Source organism: Gorilla gorilla, chromosome 14, assembly GCF_029281585.2.
Source record: "Gorilla gorilla gorilla isolate KB3781 chromosome 14, NHGRI_mGorGor1-v2.1_pri, whole genome shotgun sequence".
Taxonomy (NCBI): Eukaryota; Metazoa; Chordata; class Mammalia; order Primates; family Hominidae; genus Gorilla; species Gorilla gorilla.
Window position 1 is genome coordinate 76,964,978 of NC_073238.2, and position 14,396 is coordinate 76,979,373.

The window sequence follows — 14,396 nt, forward strand, 5'->3', positions numbered from 1 at the left end:
AGGAAATAATCATTCCAGTCAAAGCCCTCAGTTCTACTGAAAAACAAAATTAAAATAGAATAATAAGGCATCTGGCTGTTTTTAATTTTCATCAGCTTTAAATATTTATTGCATATTCTAAGAGTTGAAAAAAAGATCATTTGAATAAAGTTTGAGGTTTTAATGCTTTTTGAACATTTAGCACACAGCTTTTCATCATGGATGTTCTATTTCTGCTTCTTCTTGAGAATATAGAAAATGATTATGTTTCATTGTAGAATCACTCATGCTTTACCTCTGCAACTAAATTGTGGCCTACTTAAAAGTTGATAATTTTTCCCTCATTTTCTGGTATGGAATTGCAAACAAAGTACACATTCAATAAATTATTAATGAATGAATACATTAAGTGAATATGCTTAGTTGATCAATATATTAACTATATGAAAACAAATAATAAAATGCTCACAATGCAGACTTGTAATAAATATATTTTGAGCCACAAATTTCTATACTGCACTCTCGTGGCATATGTTATAATTATAATGCTACCATATAAAACCAATGGTATTCTTTACCATTTGCTTATAAGCATTCAACTGCAATATGTCAAATTAGGTTATTAAAATGGCAGAAAGAAGTGGGATGATATTCTCATAGAATTGTATATATTATTCAATAATCAATGGTGGCAGATCATCAAGCCTCGAAAAAAGAATAAAAATCCTTGAAAAAAGAATAAAGATTTTGTGGCTGGGCATGGTGGTTCATGCCTGTAAGCCCAGCACTTTGGGAGGCTGAGGTGGGTGGATCACCTGAGGTCAGGAGTTCGAGACCAGCCTGGCCAACGTGGTGAAATCCCGTCTCTACTGAAAATACAAAAATTAACTGGGCATGGTGGCACGTGTCTGTAATCCCAGCTACTGGGGAGGCTGAGGCAGGAGAACTGCTTGAACTCAGGAGGCAGAGGTTGTGGTGAGCTGAGATCACGCCATTGCACTCCAGCCTGGGTGACAAGAGTGAAACTCCATCTCAAAAGAAAAGAAAAGAAAAGAAAGAATAAAGATTTTGTTTACAGTTATCAATTTTTGTCCTGTACAATTTTATGAGCAGTGCAACTATACTCTTTAAGATATTTTAAGAAATTTAGTCATATAATTTACATACGTTTCTTTAAACCTATTTGAAATCCAGGAATCTATGATTTCATCTGAAAAGAAAAAATATTAGTGGTTCAACAAGATTTTTTGTCTACATTTTACCCAGATGTAGATTTTGGTTTGTGAGTCTTGAAGCTTATATAATTTTGAGAGTGGAGACAATTTAAGCAAAATAATACAAAAGTTATATTTATGTGTACATTTTACAAAATCATATGACTCCTGTGAATATATTATCAAATTTCCATCCAGTAATCTGTCCTGCAGTTAAAAATTTATTAGCTTCACCTTAAATCTATAACACTACTACTAATGGTGTTTTTCATATTAGCCACTTTTCTCTGAGATACCAAAGTTGCTGCGTACTTTTTTTTTTTTTTTTTGAGTTGGAGTTTCACTCTTGTTGCCCAGGCTGGAGTGCAATGGGGCAATCTCGGCTCACTGCAACCCCCGCCTCCTGGGTTAAAGCAATTCTCCAGCCTTAGCCTCCCAAGTAGCTGGGATCACTTGCAAAGCAGGCACCACTATGCCTGGCTAATTTTGTATTTATTTATTTATTTTTTTAGTACACACATACACACACACACACACACACATTTTATTTATTTATTTTTTTGAGATAGAGTCTCAGTCACCCAGGCTGGAGTGCAGTTGTGCAATCTCGGCTCAGTCCAACCTCTGCCTCCTGGATTCAAGAGAGTCTCCTGCCTCAGCCTCCTGAGTAGCTGGGATTACAAGCATGCACCACTACAACTGGCTAATTTTTTTTTTTTTTTTTTTTTTTTTTTTTTTAGTAGAGACAGAGTTTCTCCATGTTGGTCAGGCTGGTCTCGAACTCCCAACCTCAGGTGATCTGCCTGCCTCAGCCTCCCAAAGTGCTGGGATTACAGGAGTGAGCCACCGTGCCCGGGTGCGTACTTTTATATTGGATTAAAAAAAGGTAATTGACTCCTAGAATTACAACCCTTGAAGCTTAAGGAAAAGCTGTTAATATTATTGAGTGGGAATACATTTAGTGAGCACCATGCTAAGGGCATTATATACATTACTTGCATAATCATCATTAGAGTAGTATCATTATCACCAAATAAAGTGTAAGTTTAAGGAATGTACACCACAGTCAATTCTGAATTCTGTTGTAATTGACACCAAATTTGCACAAAATTCATTCTTGCATGTGCTAAACATGTGTATTTAAAATATCCATGAAAGTTTTCTTGTCCATGAAGTTATCAATTTTCTATTCTCCAAAGTAGCTTTGAAAATGTGATTATTTTCCCTTATGTTTGTTCAGTACATCTGACTTTTAAAAAGCATTGCCTTTTTAGACTAGTAGGAAAAATAGGCTGTGGAAATAGAGTACTTCTCACTCCTGATTTGAATTTACTCGGTAGAAAGCTAGGACTCATTTAGTTGCTATGGAATTGACATTTGACTAGTATTATTTGTTATTGTAACTCGATTTAAAATAAAACTATAGCTCTTCAGTCCAGCATGTTTCAGCAACAAATACATTCTTTGTCTTTTCAGTTGGAGTAATCAGTTAAACTTGTCAGTTCACCCACTTCTGTTTCTGATCTGTATCTTATGGCATATTATATACTACATATCTCTATCACAGAGTATTTGGTGAACTTAGAGAACATTAGGTCCTATTTTGTCTTAGGTGTTTTCCTAAATGTATTATCATTAAGAGTTTCCAACTCTTAAGCTGAAAAGCAATCAAGTTATCTGTTTGCAGTGGAATCTTTTAACTTATATTTCATACTTAGTCCCTGAAGAATGCTCTTAAGAATCATAATAGCAAGTATCCGTTTATTGCTACTCTAAATCAATTGCTAATTAACTCTACAAGGTATAGACAGATTTATCTTTAGCCTTATGTTTATTATGAAAGTTTTACAAGTTACAAACTGCCATGGTATTTACAGCAATCTTTTTCTCTTATTAGTCTACTTCCTTTTTGTTCTCCTAGTAATGCATTCTATGTAAGGTAACTGAGTCATAGGAGCTTTGAAAATAAGAAATTAACAATATTGTTAAGGATAAAAAAAGTTTCTGATTTTTCCTGTTTCAAATATTGGTAATCTATTTTTTGTTATATTGGGTGAATATCATGAAATATTTATATGTATTGACATTACTCATTTGCTATGCTAATTAAAAATATGTTATCATTACATGAAACAATGAACACACAAAATGATCATATGTAGACTAAAAAATGACTTTTTTTATTATACATAAAGACTGCATTTATACTTCTTATATAATTAGGGTCCTGAGAGCTAGTTAATAAATGCTACAAATCTTTTAATTTTCTATTTTAAATAATGGCCCAATTCCCACTCATTTATTATCAACATGAAAAGATGATTAAAAATTAAAACTCTTGACATTCTCCAATTTTTATCACCTAGGACTGTCTTGAAGTATTTAAACAACAGAGAATGACCAAGATATTATTAGAGGTTGACATTTTGTTGATTTTGTATTTTGGGCTTGTTTGATCAATTTAGAATTTATCTTAAATTTTTAATGAAATTTTTTTTCTGTACCACTTGCTGTTTGCATTCATATGTACTTCTAAAGATATATTATCAATTTAGATTGTCATTTAAAAAACAAAACTAAAACTAAAACCCTCAAAGTCATGTGCCTATAACTGTTTATCATAATTCCATTTCAAATAAAAATGCTTGATGATAAAAAGGAAAATTTAAATATTGAATAAAATATAACAATGTACTGAATTTGATGACACAAGGGGAAGTAAAGTAGAACATGGTTGACCATATGACTTTTATTTTATTTTAAAATATTTTTATTCCTAAACAAGGCCTTAATATAAGAATGTCCCCATCCTTCTTCTATCCTAATGATAGCCACCAATTTTTTATCTATCAAAATATTATTTTCTGTGCATGTTTAAATATACAGAAATGAATATTGACTTAGACATAAATGGTATGTCTTTTCTAATTTTTAAAGTGATATCAAAAATATTTTATACAGCCTCATAACATGCACATGTCCTGTGATTTTTCAACAAATTTTACCTTCATTCTTTGTAAAAGGAAAGCTTTATTATTGTAAATGCTAGTAATTACATATGTTTTGTCCAGTATGCAACATTTTGTTATCTAGTTTTTTCATCACTGAGTAAGCATTGGATTTATACCAACTTAAAATTTTATAATCTCTATTACTACTTTTTAACATGGCAGGTTATGATATAGTTAAGAAACTTCAAATTATTTATTTTCATTAGAGGTCATCTTTTCTCAAGAATGATTCAATGCAGTGCTAATGATTAGAAAAATTGATTATATTAGTATCTGAATGTGTTATATTGTCTTTAAATAATTATTTACTAGGATAGTAATCTACTTCTGAGACTTGTGCTAAGGTGTTTTTATCATTATGAACTGAAAACTGGTCAAATATAGAATATTACTTTATCCTACTTTAAATTTAAATATTAATTGTGAAGTGTTTCATCCATTTCTTGTGACTAAGTAGGTTTCTATTTCCTGTGTAGTCAGTAGATGGCAGGCTTGTATCACGTACAGTCTGAATTTAGTGTGGCATACTTACTTGTTATGGTAACATGAATACTCACTGATAAGTGTTTTCATTGTCTTTGTGATAATGAAATACAAGAAAATAGCTCATATTTTATTTCTAAAACCAAATAAAATTATTTGTTGAATGAGCTTAAGAGCTATATAACTTGAAATCATACTTGTTATTATCCTAATGATTTTTTGGTTTACATTTTTTAAAAATCAGTCAGACAAACACTAACATTGGCAATTACAATAGGATTTTACTGCAATTCTAAAACTTGAAACGTAAATATTAGCAATTTTAGAAAAAAGTACATTATAAAAATGAATCCACACAGAGTATATATATTTTTCAAATTTAACATAAAATACATAAGAAACAGCTTCCTTGTGAAAAATACATAATATGGATGCTCAAAATTTTTGAAAGGTCTGTGTGAAACCTGTATGTTGCTATTGTTAATTCATTCAACCTGACAGTGCATACACAAAGGGTTGGTTTGAGGGAAGGTGTTATTTGATGTCTATGTCATTCAATACATCACTTGATATGATATAGTACATCACATGGCATGTTTCTTATCAGCATGACAAAAGTAATCTCTTCCGCCAACTGTCGCATATCTGAAAGACAGCAAATTATATCTGCCAAGATTAAATGCCTCTATACTAAAGCTTATTTAAAATAAAATTACTTCTCAAAAAATCTCATTGCATAGGTTATGTTACTGTGAAAGACGGTAAATTTAGTAACAACAGCATGCCCTAAATGTAACTCAGGAAGTGGCAATATTCTGTATTTATTTTCTCTTTTCCAAACGAAATGAGCTACAAAGCTAGGTGGATGCCAGAGGACATGAGCACAGATAGACAGATTTGCTGTGGACAATATCACTGTGCTCTAATACATTCTTTTTGTAATTGTTCCAGGTCAAGATAGTGGCCAAAGAGGAAGTTATAAAGCAGACTAGGAAATTCTCCTAAATATATCTCCAACAGAGTAAACAAGAGATTAGGAAACTCGTCCTTCATTCAATTACACCTGGTAAACTTTTTACATTTCCCATTCTATTTTTTGCCTGTGATGTCTAAGTTGAATTACCTTTGCACAGACTTTGAGGAAAAATTTCCCTGTGTATTGCAAACTGACCTAACAATTATTAGTACAGAGAAAAGCTGAAATTATTTCCACAAGGCTGTTGGATCTTTTTATTACCTCTTTTGCTTGTTTGTTTGCTTACTTTGTGTGCTCTCCTGAAATTCAAAGTACTTGCTGGAAAAGACTACATATATCCACTCTCAGCAGACAGGGACTCAGAATTCAGCAATCCTGGTGTAGTAATCATCTTTGCCCTCTATTCACACAATACACATGTATTATTACTATTGCTGTTACTGTTTTTTATGATGTTTGGCTCAAAATTCATTTTATGTTCACTTTTCTGAAAGGTAGAAAAGTTAATATTCTTCTTTTCCAGTGAAAATCTTTAGTGGCTTTTTCCTGCCTAGAATCTAAAATAACTACAAATTTTGCCAAGCTGGTTTACTCTTCCAATAACTAACACTATTTTTCTGTGTCCCCAGGCAGGTGAATGGGAGTGGAGCAGTAAGAGATGCTGCTTCCAGTAGTTTTCTGCCTCTCAATCCTTGCTATTCAAAGTATGGTCCACAGTCCAGCAGCTTTGGCATCACCTGGGAACTTGATGGAAATGCAGAGAAGTTCAAATTCCCACCACCGATATACTGAATTAGAAACATCTGCCCTTCAAGAAGATCCACTGGTGATAATATGCATATTAAAGTTTGAGTAGCACCGCCATTCTATATCAGCTTGCAAAATGAAAGCAAGAAGAAACAAAACAAAGCATTAGCCAGTTTGGATTTTCTGAAGTGCACTAAATGTCAAACTCAAGAAAAGGTAGTAGAAAATAAATTTCTCTTCAACCAAGTCATTAGTGTGGAATCATCTACTCTGTTTTGAGGTAACACCAGCCAATACCAGCCACATTTTCGAAATCATCACTTTCTGATGAAATAAACTGACTTGCATAATTTAATAAATTTTGGTGAATAACGAGACTTACTCTCAGATACCAACATTTCCTAGCTTGCAAGACAATAGTTATAGAAGGAAACTAATAGACATGGTTTAAAACACCTTCTAATGCAAAGTAGAAGATTTACAATGCTGCTTCATTGTCAGGATCCAGTGTCCTCCTTTTATCCAACAAAATCTAAAGAATTATCTCATTGGAATTTTCAGCTTCAGTGAAAATTCTGTGATGATCTCAAATGTTGCTGCAGAAAATGTATAATTAATGGAGTGAAGTGGTTTGTAAAGAAACATTTTATTAGAACAAGTGAGGGTAAATGAACTAATAGAGTTCAATTCTATGCTTCAGTTTCAAATATAATATGCAAATATCTACTCTGCAAAACCGTATAAAACGACTTTCTGAACTATTATTCTAGGTTTAATACAGTGATTAGACTGGATCATCATTTCTGCATTGTCAGAAACTGTGCTATTTTGCAGTATCTAATTGTTGTTTTATTTCCTTTTTGATTATTTTATTCACTGTTTTATTATTTTGGCTTTAACATCAGACACATTCTTTGATATTAAAATTGCATTTGATTAGCTTTTAACTTTCTCAGACATTAATACACGATGATGGGTTTTAAGTCAATGAATGTATTCTTCTATGTTATGGCCTGTTTCATTGTTCTAATTCGAGTGTCAAAATTGCTATTTATTTGATGACTGTCATTATCAAATATTTCAGAATGTGAGTTGCCATTATTCAAAGGAATAAGTCAACAGACATTTACATAACATGTAATAGTAAAACGAAATTATTCATATTATAACGTTTCATAATGTTTGGCTTAGAAGACTTGCTACAGATGTTATAGACAAACAAAATTTGTATGGTTAACGAAACAGGAACCTGGTTTCAGATAGGTGACATGACATTTTCAAAGTCTCACAGCAATTTTGAATGAGCTAATCCTCAACGATTGGTCAATTTCTTTAGTCTTTTTTTTTTTTAACACTGAAATCAACCATGCTATTTCTAGCCCCCATTTTTTAAACTTGGATAATCAAAATGAGTTTAATAAAACATCATCAACCAAATATCACATTATGCATAGTAACACGTATCTTGAAGGTTATAGTAAATGGAAAGATGAATCTGGAAAGCTAAGAGAATTAGAGGTCATGGCTCGATGTAAAATCACCATGGAAACAGCTTTCATGGCCAATTTGTGGGGAGATGTCAAAAGGCAGTAACCTGTGACTTATTTTTTTCCAAAGCCCTTTCTATGAAGGTTACAGGCTCTATATCTGCTTTCATGATGACATTTGTCTATGTTTTTGTAGGATTCTATTCTGACAAGCACAAAACCCTGCACCAAGTTGAACCTGTCCTTTGTGATGAGGCTGTTGAACAGAAGAGCAGCATAGCAGTCTGTCTATTCTTGCTCCACATTCAGCTAAATGCCAACTCCGATCCCTTTGAGATGGTGAACAGGCTGAACCTAGGGATCGTGTCATCCCTCAGTATCCAGACTTCTTCAGAGAACCATGTGGTGAAACTTCTTGATTAAGGTCATGTTCTTAGTCTATAGCATCATTTTTTTTTGTAAGCTAAAAGATATCTATGTGTTTCAGTATCTAAAAATCTATTTAAAAATAAATATGTAGATTTGAATAATCATTCCAGCTTATGTTTCCAAATTACAAAAATAATTTTAAAAGAAATTATACAATTCAGATGTTTGTTTTGTATCATTATCTTATAGAGAGTAATTTTACATTGCAGACTTTGTGACAAAATTGGATCCTTTTTTGGCTTTATACAAATAAATATATCAAATAAATTCTTATTTTTATTAGTGTGACATTACATTTTACTATAAAATATTTTTATCCATATTTCATTTATTGAATAGAATAGTGAATTATGTTTAAAAACTTTAATCATTGCAAGCCATCAGCTTTGGATGTTTTATGACCTTATAAGGAAACAAGCATGTATTAGTTCGTTCTCATCTGGCTATGAAGAAATACCCAAGACTGGGTAGTTTATAAAGGAAAGATGTTGAACTGACTCACAATTCAACATGGCTGGGGAGACCTCAGGAAACTTACAATCATGGCAGAAGGGGATGTAAGCACGTCCTTCTTCACAAGGCGGCAGGAGAGAAAAGTGCCAAGCCAAGGAGGAAAGCCCGTTATAAAACCATCGGATCTCATAAGAACTCACTATCATGAGAACAGCATGGGGGGACTGCTCCTATGATCTAATCACCTCCCATGAGGTCCCTCCCCCAACACATTGGGATTACAATTCAAGATGAGATTTCAGTGAGGACAAAATCCAGGCCATATCAAAGCAAAAGTTTTATTTCTATAAATTATTTATACATATAATATTTATTTATTTGGAAAATAATTCATATTATGTGAATTTTTCCTAAAGACTCTGGCATTCAGCTTTATAGATTTGGATAGAAAACCATGTGTCCTTGGATGAGGACTCACATACCAAGACTTGATAGAATTTGCTTTTATGCAAACATACTGATAATGAATGATACACAATAAAGTAATATTGTGATGTGTTCCATGGGGTTGTTTCTTATTATTTAATAATATTTAATTTAATAATTTAATAATAATAAATAATAATTTAATACTAAATAATTAATAATTGATTTAATTAATAATAATTTAATAATAAGATTATTACAAGTACTACTATCTAACTTTTTGGTTCTTAATTTAAGTCTTCATCTCCAGTTTGCCAATAGATTGACTTAGTCTAGAAGAAAATTTTAAATCATGTTGACTAGACAATCCAGAGATTTTCTAGATTTTTGGAAATTCTGGACTTTCTGTCCCACCATGACAGTTATTTTTCTATTAAATCTAACAAGTAATTGTCTAGTGAGATGTTAAATTATTTCTATTCTTGATTTCAATCTATCTTTGCCTAAATGTGGAAGGTGGTACAAAATACTCAATACTTTTCACACACAATTTATAGTTTAAAATAGTTTCAGTCTTTAGTACTGCTTACATTTCAATTAACATTATGGCTAAGTATTACAGTGTAGTACAAGGATGAAAATTGGGAAACTCTGGAGAAAGGGAAGCTCTGTCCCAGTACTGCACATGCATTTTTTAATATTCCCCCCAAAAACTAGCTTCAACTTTAACAGTTTCCAATTTCAAAAAAAATTGAAACCGCTTAGAATTTGAAAACATTGATCTTTTTTTAAAAAAAAATTAAATGATAATCTGGTTCATAAGTTAAGTCTAATCTACTTTTCAGACTGAAAATTATTTTATAGATATCAAGATAAATTAGTATTATTTTTCCAGGTTGCATATCCCCAAGAAATCCAAAGCAAATATTCTTTTTAAAAAAGGACAACTTTTAAAAACTTTAGGTTCAAGGCTGCATGTGCAGGTTTGTTATACAGGTAAATGGGGGTTTGGCGTAGAGATTATTATGCCACCCAGGTATGCTACCCATCGCATAGTAGATTTTCCATCCTTCTCCTCCTTCCCTCCACCCTCAAATAGGCCTCAGTGTCTGTTGTTCCCTTCTTTGTGTCCATATATACTCAAGAGAACATTTTAATTTTTACTAGAAAAAAGAATTATACTTTGGCTTAAAATAGTCTAGTATTCATAAGGGAGAAGTAGCAAACACAAAGTTCTAATATATCAATGGAAAATTCTGTTTCGTTTGAAATAGATACTTAAACCTTGATATAATCAAATAAAGAGGAGATATTAGCCAGAAGCTAATAATGAAATTGCCTGGTAAAGCATAAAGTTGCCTCACTGAATTATTGTGGGTTTGAAAGGATTGTGACAATAACTGCTTCACACATTTAATAAGACCCATTAAAGAACATTATATGTTTTTTAAAAGGGTCATCAATGAGGTGATAGTAGTTTATTGTTGCAGTTTATTTAATATTTATTAACTACACAGCCATCTGAATATTCATTTTGAAAATTTTAATGTGCATATACAAAGTCTTTACCATAATTTAAAGTTTTTGAATGTGCTATATTTTATAAATTTGTCTTTAAAACCATACACTATTTTTCCAAAGATTTTCTTTTAATTAAATTTTATAAAAGTAACTAAGTAGCTGCTTTTTTTTTTCTTTTCTTTTCTTTTCTTTTCTTTTCTTTTTGAGATGGAGTCTCACTCTGTCACCCAGGCTGGAGTGCAGTGGTGCAGTCTTGGCTCATTGCAACCTCTGCCTCCTGGGTCCAAGCAGTTCTCCAGCCCAGCCTCTGAGTAGCTGGGATTACAGGTGTGTGCCACCATGTCTGGCTAATTTTTGTATTTTTAGTAGAGATGGGGTTTTGCTATGTTGACCAGGCTGGTCTTGAACCCCTGACATAAAGTGATCCACCTGCCTGAGCCTCCCAAAGTGCTGGGATGACAGGTGTGAGCCACTGTGCCTAGCCCAAAAGTAACCTCTTCATAAACGAAAAGTTACACAAATATATTGAGTTGACAGAATAGTCCCAAATAAGGAAACTACTTCAAGTAACTTTAAAATACAATAATTTTACTTGGAACTTTGGTGTGATTACCCAAAAAATGGGAGCAGGACTGTCTAAACTGATTTCAGTATCACATTGTTAGTAGTGTTGTGGAATTACTTTTCTGAGCTAGCAAATAAGTAATAATGTTGGAGTCTATTTAGTGTGAAAAAGAAAAAAAAATACTGATTACACATATGGTTCTGAATTTAAATTTTATTTTACACTTGAACTCTTAACATATTTTAAAACATAATACATATTTCTAGCATTAAAGAGTTGTAGAAACATTGACCAACCCAAAAGCAATAAGTACTACTACAGTTCGTATTGTAGTATTTAAATATCATTACTCACTAAAGAACCCAAGAATTTTTAGATTTTAGATATGAGCATGAAGTGTACAAAACTGTCCTAGAACGTCCTTTCAAATCAAAAATAAGATGTATAGTAGTTTACAAGGGTCATGTCAAAAGGATGCAGGAGCCAAATTGAATAGCTTATCACAGGCCAAAGTTGAAAACGTTTAAACATAAATTTGGAGAAAAAGTAATGGTTTCAAACACATAAAATGTTTAAATCCATGAAGTCATACTAGCACTCCAAAACACACATATAAGGATAAAGAAAATGTGGTACATGTACAACATGGAATATTATGCAGCCATGAAAAATAGCAAGATCATGTCCTCTGCAAGGACATGGATGGAGCTGGAGGCCTTATCCTTAGCACACTAAGAAAAGAACAGAAAACCAAATACTGCACATTGTCACGTATAAGTGGGAGCTAATGATGAGAGCATATGGACAAAGGGAGGGGAACAACACACACTGGGGCACATAGGAGGGTGGAGAGCAGGAGGAGAGAAAGGATGAGGAAAAATAACTAATGGGTACTAGGCTTAATACCTGGGTGATGAAATAATCTTTACAACAAACCCCCGCAACTCAAGTCTACCTATGTACCAAACCTCCACATGTACCCCTGAGCTTCAAATGAATGTTAAAAAAAAAAAAAAGAAAAGAAAAAAGAAAATCTCAGCACTGCCTAGAGAGGAGCAGCCATCTCCTAATTGGCACCATGGCTGCACTCAGACCCTGCATGAAGCACAAAATCGTCAAAAAGAGAGGACCAAGAAGTCCATCTGGCACCAGTTAGACGATATGTCAAAAATAAGCATAACTGGTGAAAACCCAGAAGTATTGACAACAGGGTTTGTAGAAGGTTCAAGGGCTGGATCTAGATGCCCTACATATGGGAGCAACAAAAAACAAAACACATGCTGCCCAGTAGCTTCCAGAATTTCCTGGTCCACAAAGTCAAGGAGCTGGAAATGCAGCTGATGTGCAACAAATCTTACTCTGCTGAGATTGCTTACAATGTTTCCTCCAAGAACCACATAGAGCAGCCCAGAGCACAGCTGGCCATCAGAGCCACCAATCCCAATGCCAGGCTGTGCAGAGAAAAAAATCGATAGACACCACATGTGCACATTTTATTTTCATTTAAATAAAACCATCAAAACAGCAAAAACAAAAAAAAACACAAAAAACAAAAAACACCTCCTAGGGGTAATTTCAGGAAACCAATTCTCACTGTTTTGGAAAATAGTACATAAAATTAAAATTACTATTCCTTTAGAGTTACCAACTAATGATTAAAAAACATTTCTTCATAGACATTTACCAATTAATAAATGAAGAAGGAATAATAAAATATTACCATTATTCAAGCTTTTAAAAATAATGGGGATAAGCTGGAATCAACTTTTGTTTTTCTTTCTCTAGGTCGCAAAAGGAGAGACAACTATACATTTTGTGATGCCGAAGAGAAATGTACAAGAGCACTACTGAAGAAGTCCAGCCAAAAAAGAAGCCCAGTAGTATTCTTATCAAGCCTGTATATCCAGTTTATAGGAAATATAAGAGACAGAGACACATGTTAAATGACAACAGTAGAATGTAATGCACAAAATCCAGACTTGAAAATGTTATAAAATATGCAAAAAAGATTTCTTAAGAATAATATTAGAAGAAAAATGAGTTTGTGGGAGAACTTATAGAGTCTTTAAAAAATATATTAATTACAGTGTATGAACTCACTTTGTTTCATGATTCAAACAAGCTGGTTAAAAGTTTAAGAGAAAATTCCATCATGATATTGACGTGAGAATTAAAGTGTTTGTTAAAAAATGAAATATACTTGGGAGGCTGAGTCCAAGAATCCCTTTAACCTGGGAGGTGGAGGTTGCAGTGGGCCGAAATTGCGCCATTGTATTCCAGCCAAGGCAACAGTGTGAGACTCTGTCAAAAAAAAAAGAAAGAAAGAAATATGTGGATTTTTATAAAAAGACATCTTTTGATAAAATGAAAACATTAGAGTGTGAATTGGGTGTTTGATGATGGATGTTTTATATTATGAGATTATTGTTAAATTTATGTGTTATAACAGCATGATTATATTAAAAACATTGCATTTATCAGAAATGGATACTTAAGTATTTATGAGTGGAATGAAAATATATTTACTGTTTAATTTAAAATAACCCAATAAAACAGAAAGGGTTAGTTAAAATTATCCAATTTTAAATTGAATTATTTAAAATAACCCAAAAAAGTTCAAAAGGAAGACAGAGAAAATAAAGGAAAAAATAAGATAGTGTAGATGATATAAATAAAACAAAGACAAAATATTAGTTGCTTTTGAAGCTGGGTGAAGTGCATATGGGAAGTTCTTTTTATTATACTGTTATATTTGAGATGATCTATGCTAAAAAGTAAAACACTAACAAAAGAAAAAACCTGTTTAAGACACAGTTTCACAGATCACGATTTAATTGATTTGAGATGGAACCCAGCCAACTATTAGGTTTTTTTTGTATTGTATTGTTTTGTTTTGTTTTGTTTTGTTTGGACGGAGTCTCGCTCTGTCGCCCAGGCTGGAGTGCAGCCATCTGGGCTCACTGCAAGCTCTGCCTCCCGGGTTCATGCCACTCTCCTGCCTCAGCCTCCCGAGTAGCTGAGACTACAGGAGCCCGCCAAGATGCCCGGCTAATTTTTTGTATTTTTAGTAGAGACGGGGTTTCACCTTGTTAGCCAGGATGGTGT

At 32.9% G+C, this 14,396-nt stretch overlaps 1 long non-coding RNA gene across 1 annotated transcript; it reads left to right on the forward strand.

Annotated features, from left to right (window-relative positions):
- The first annotated feature begins 5,638 nt into the window (after positions 1 to 5,638).
- On the forward strand, positions 5,639 to 13,516 carry LOC134757074 (uncharacterized). Its single transcript, XR_010130676.1, has 3 exons — positions 5,639 to 5,753; positions 6,293 to 8,321; positions 13,077 to 13,516. It is a non-coding gene; the product is annotated as an uncharacterized lncRNA (long non-coding RNA).
- Positions 13,517 to 14,396: the final 880 nt, after the last annotated feature.